The 6000-nt window shown below is 44.0% G+C and overlaps 1 protein-coding gene across 3 annotated transcripts in view; it reads right to left on the reverse strand.

Moving 5' to 3' along the window:
- Positions 1-1272, reverse strand: part of ACSBG2 (acyl-CoA synthetase bubblegum family member 2) — a 34963-nt gene extending 33691 nt beyond the window's left edge. For 2 of the 3 annotated variants that reach the window (XM_028159127.2, XM_028159128.2), the window contains exon 1: positions 1045-1272. The gene's annotated coding sequence lies outside the window, so the exon portion shown is untranslated. The remainder of the gene's footprint in view (positions 1-1044) is intronic. The other variant, XM_028159129.2, reaches the window with a different exon arrangement.
- Between the last annotated feature and the right edge of the window lie 4728 nt (positions 1273-6000).

Here is a 6000-nt window from a genome sequence, read left to right on the forward strand (position 1 = left end):
GAGGAAAGGAGAGTGGCACGTATGTCGGATCAGAGAGAAGTTGTGAAGTCCAGAGAGCGTTCAATCTGTGAGTTTCCGGAAGTCTCCTAAACATTGGAATAGAGGGGTCAAGTCTCTACGTGATCTTGTAAGAAAATATTTTGAAGTCTCCTGAGGAAAACCAACTCTGCTCCACCTCCCTACAATGGACCTCAGCAACAAAGGGGAATGAACTATTGATACGGCCATTTGAGTGAGTCTCCAAGGCATTAACTGAGTGGAAGAAGACAGATTCACACGCTTTATGGTTTCATTTATGTCACTTTCTAGAAAAGGCAAAACTATAGTAACAGAGAACAGCCCAAGGTTGCCAGGGGCTATGGCAGGAAGAGGGATTGACTACAAAGGGGAAACATGAGAGAATTGGGGGGTGATGGAAATGTACGATATCTGACTGAATCAGTGGTTATACAACTCTGTGGATTTGTCAAACCTCATAGAACTGTCTGGGACTCTACTATATGTGGAAAAGGTATGCTATATGTCTTAAAATGGACCAAATCTTCTGCAGCTAATTGATTGGGTTTTCAGGTATTACTAAAGATAAACTATAAAAAGGAAATAATTTATTAGCAAATAACTCCCCACTTTCTCTATAGGCTTGAGCTTTGTTCATAGACTAATTCTGCGCTCATTGTTAAAAAGTCTTCATCACGCCCTGGCCCAGTGGCTCAGTGGATTGGAGCGACATCCCGTGCACCAAAAAGGTTGTGGGATTGACGCCTGGTCAAGGCACATACCTAGATTGCAGGTTCAATCCCCAGCTGGAGTGCACCCTGGAGACAACCAATCATTGTTTCTCTTCCCTCTCTCTCTCTGTCTCTCTCCCTTCCTCTCTCTAAAATAAAAAAATAAAATAATTTTTTTTAAGATGCTGAGGGTCAGTATCTTTGGCTCAAAGCCAAAACATGTGACTGTGGTGAGACCAAATCCTAGTGAAATGTGCTGCTGAATGACAGTCAGACGCTGAATCCCAAAGGACGCCCCAGTGCCCCTCTCCCATACCTCTGGCACCTGCCACTCTTCACAAGGTGTGGGTCTGGCCATCGCAGCAAGGCATTGGTTGCTGAGCCATCTGGACACTCAGGGTGTTTTCTTCTTCCACAAAAGTGACAAACAAGTCGCTCCCCCAGAAACCTTACATGTGCTGCGTCTTCCCAGCCCTCGTCACCTTCTGGGTCCAGCCAGGATGTGGTGGTGACGAGAGGCAGGAAGGTGGGCAGTTTCCCTCCCTGCCAGCCCTTCCAGAACCTTCTGTCCCAGCCACCTTTTGTGACATCACTTCCTGTCCCTGCCTCCCCATACCATCCCCACCCCTGGAGAAAACTGCTTCCTGGGCAGGAGAATTGTGGTTTTCGTTTAGCTTGACCATTCATTCATTCATTCATTCACTCATTCATTCATGCATGCATTGCTTCCTGCATGTGTTGATGAAGTCTATACGGAGCCACAGCCCCTATGTTGGGCATTGTGCTGGATGCTGGGACACAAAAATGAGCAAAACCAGATTAAGAATGTTTCGTGAGACAACAGAGAAACCGAGAATTGTGCAAAGAGCCCCAAGGTAGGTCCAGAGAGTTTGATGAGGGAGCTGACCGAGGCAGGGAGGTCTGGAGAGGCTGCTTGAGCTGAGATGTGAGGGGTGGGCAATGTCAGCCCGGATCTCACCCCCTCCTACCACGCTACCCTGCCTTATGTGCCTTCAGTCGGCCTCCTCTGTCTGGTGAGAAAAATAAACCCATACTTTACAACCTGCTTTGGTTAGATTTTCGTTTAGATGCAGTCAAATGCTACCTTACAATTTTAAATGACATTGCTGGGCTGACTTTAGAAATGAACAGTTTATGATGAACATATGTTATTTAAGTGATTAACCCCAAATTTCTCAAGCTACAAGTCTTAAAACCCATTCATGCTGCTCACATATTGTTGGTAGTAGTGAGTTAGTACAGCTCCATTGAAGAATAACTTGACTATTCGTCAAAAGTTTAAAACATATGTCCTTTCTCTCCCTTCCCCTGGGTGGTGTCAATTCAGTCTTCTATAGGGCTAACCCATTACTTTTTCATAGTTCAACTAATTTCTAATAATATTATGAAAGTAACATATGTACATTGTTTTTTAAAAATTCAAAAGAGCCCTAACAGTTTGGTTCAATGGATAGAGCGTCAGCCTGCGGACTCAAGGGACCCAGGTTCAATTCCGGTCAGGGGCATGTACCTTGGTTGCGGGCACATCCCCTGTAGGGGGTGTGCAGGAGGCAGCTGATTGATGTTCCTCTCTTAACAATGTTTCTAACTCTAACCCCCTCTCCCTTTCTCTCTGTAAAAAATCAATAAAATACATTTTTTTAAAAAATTCAAAAGAAACAACCCAATTAAAACTGGGCAGAGGACCTGAATAGACATTTTTCCAAAGAAAACATCCAAATCGCCAACAGACACATGAAAATGTGCTCACCACTGCTGACCATCAAGGAAATGCAAATTAAAACCACAACGAGGTATCCCCTCACACCCCTCAGAACTGCTATCATCAACAAATCAGCAAACCGCCTGTGCTGGCAAGGGTGTGGAGAAGACAGAACCCTCCTGCCCTGCTAATGGGAATGTACACTGAGGCAGCCACTGGAGCAACTGTGTGGAGGTTCCTCAGGAAATTAACAGTGCATCTACCTTATGACCTAGCAATTCCGCTTCCGGGTATTACCCAGGGAAATCCAAAACACCGATTCAAAAAGATATGTGCACCCCTATGTTCAATGCAGTATTCCTTAGAGTAGCCACGGTATGGAAGCAGCCTAGGTGTTTATCAACAGATGAGTGGATAAAAAAGAAGTAGTACATACATACAATGGAATATTACTCGGCTATAAAAAAGAACAAAATCCTACCATTTGAGGCAGCATGGATGGACCTGGAAGGTATTATGCTAAGTGAAATAAGTCACACAGAGAAAAACAAATAGTATATGAGCTCACTTATTTGTGGAATCTAAAAACAAACAAATAATTTAAAAAAAACCACTAACTCATGGACACAGAGAACAGATTGGCCGTTTCCAGAAGCAGGGGCTGGGAGGGGGGTGAGGAGTGGGCAAAATGACTGAAGAGAGTCAAAAGGTACAAAGGTACTAATAAAATAATTAGTCCAGGGGCTATAATGTATATCATGGTGACTATAATTAATAATACTATGTAGAAAATAGTGGGCCTTGAGTGGCAGGGGGCGGGGTTGGGGATGGAAGAGCTGAGACACCCAAGCAGCAGGACCTGGAAGAGAGAGAGGCAGCGGCGTCCGCAGGGACCGCTAGCACCGTGGGCTGAGAGGGGGACCTCCCTGCCCGCAGAGGAGCAGCCACAATGCCAGGTCTCTGGACGCTTCAGGGCTGCAGTCCCAGATGGTGAAGTCCCCGTGTCCAGCTCAGGGCAAGAAGTGTCCGCAACTCCTATGTGTAGAAAAAGTAACATCTGACAAAGAACCACTTGAGAGTTGCAGCAGAATGTCCTGGTAGATGAAAATTGAAGCAGAAGCCCCGTAAGGTCCTGAGTGGGGAGGCCTATCCTATATAATAAAGACGGAATATGCAAATTGACCATCACTCCACGACAAAGATGGCGGCACCCACAGTCAATAAGGAGGGAATATGCAAATTGATACAACAAAGATGTCAGCGGCCGGGCCAGGACACTGCATTCTGCCCCTGCTGCTCCAGGCCTCTGGGCAGCGCGCGCACGCAGGCGCGGAACGGCCAGGGCGAGGCGGGATGCCTGCTATGAGGGGGATAGGCAGGGGGTGGAGGGAGCTACAGGAGGGCGGCAGGGCCAGAGCATCTACATGCGGCCCTAATGTTATCCTTACACTGAGATGATCCCCAGTAGACCAGAACCTCTGACAAAGAGGAGTTAGCTCTGATGAACACTCCCTGACCTTTTAAGTCCAAGAAAGGTCAAGCTGCTCTGAATTAAAACTAGTCAGATTGTTCTAACTGTGCCCAGGCACATACCTGGGTTGTGTGTTCGATCCCCAGTGGGGATGCATACAGGAGGCAACTGATCAATGTTTCTCTCTCCATTCCTCTCTTTCTAAAATGAATAAAAAACATATCCTCAGGTAAGGATAATAAAAATCTTACAAAGATAATAAGACCATTAATATAGTATCAAAAAATATGAACTATTTAGGGATGAATCTGACAAACATGTGAAAGACTTATACACTGAAAAATATAAAACAGTGCTGAGTAAAAGTAAAGACCAAAATAAACAGAGCCATGTACCTTGTTCACGGGCTTGAAGGCTCAATATTGTTAAGTGGTATTGAGAAAACTGGACCACTCTCTTACACGGTATACAAAAATAAACTCAAAATGCATTAGAGGTTTAATGTAAGGCCTGAAACCATAAAATTCCTAGAAGACAACCTGGGAAGTAGACTTTGACATCGGTCTGAGGAATATCTTTTTGGGTACATCCCCTCGAGCAAGGGAAACAAAAGCAAAAATAAACACATGGAACTTCATCAAACTAGAAAGCATCTTCACAGCAAAGGAAGCCTTCAACAAAACAAAAGACAACCCACTGAACTGGAGAATACATTTGCAAATGATATATCTGCTAAGAGATTGGTATCCTACATATATAAGAAACTCATACAACTGATTTTTTTAAAAAATCCAGTCAAAAAGTAGTCAAGAAGACATGAAAAGACATTTATCCAAAGAAGACATTCAGATGGCCAACAGACATGAAAAGATGCTCCCCATCACTAATCGTCAGGGAAATGCAAATCAAAACCACAATGAGATACCACCTCACACCAGGCAGAATGGCTGCTATCACAGAGTCACCCAATAACATGTGCTGGCAAGGATGTGGGGGAAAGGGAACCCTTGTGCACGGTTGGTGGGGCTGCAAACTGCTGCAGTCCCTATGGAAAAAAAAGGAGGGAGACTCATCAAAATAAAAATAGATATACCATACAACCCAGCACCTCTGGGTATTCATCCAAAGAAAATGAAAACACTAGTTGGAAAAGATACATGCACCCTTATGATTATTACAGCTTTGTTTACCATAGCCAAGGCATAGAAGTAACCTAGCTGTCCATTGGTAGATGAATGGATAAAGAAGGTGTGATACACACACCTACCAACATACAATGAAATGTTACACGGCGATAAAAAAGAATGAAATCTTCCATTTGCAACAACATAGATGGATATAGAGGGTATTATGCTAAGTAAAAAAAGTCAGGCAGAGAAAAACAAATATCATGGTTTCACTTATATGTGAAATTAAAAAAACAAACAAAACAAAATAGATTCACAGAAACAGAGACCAAAGGGAAGGTTACCAGAAGGGAGGGGGTGGGGGAAGGGTGTAAAGAAGAAGGGGAATATCGTCAATAATATTGTGATAAGCACTGACCAGTCTGGCTCAGTGGATAGAGCATTGGCCTGCGGACTGAAGGGTCCTCGGGTTCGATTCCGGTCAAGGGCACGTACCTTGGTTGCGGGCACATCCCCAGTGGGGTGTGTGTGTGTGTGTGTGTGTGTGTGTGTGTGTGTGTGCAGGAGGCAATTGATCAATGTTTCTCTCATTGATGTTTCTAGCTCTCTATCCCTCTTTCTTCCTCTCAGTAAAAAATCAATAAAATATATTTAAAAATAATAATATTGTGATAAGTTTACATGATACCATGTGATTACTAGAATTAGTGGGGTGATTACTTTGTAAGGTATAAAAATGTTAAATCACTGTAGTGTATAACTGAAACTAATATAACCAATATATTCTATCTAATAATAGGGTAATATGAAAATGGTCAGGATGCCATCACAGTAACGACCAATCAGCAGGCTGCGTGCACAGCAGGCAAGAGTGGGCAGGGACTTGCAGTGTCGGGGACAGAGGCAGGGACTTGCAACTTTGGAGATGCAATGGTGGCTGCCACTAGCCCA

Source organism: Eptesicus fuscus, chromosome 6, assembly GCF_027574615.1.
Source record: "Eptesicus fuscus isolate TK198812 chromosome 6, DD_ASM_mEF_20220401, whole genome shotgun sequence".
Taxonomy (NCBI): Eukaryota; Metazoa; Chordata; class Mammalia; order Chiroptera; family Vespertilionidae; genus Eptesicus; species Eptesicus fuscus.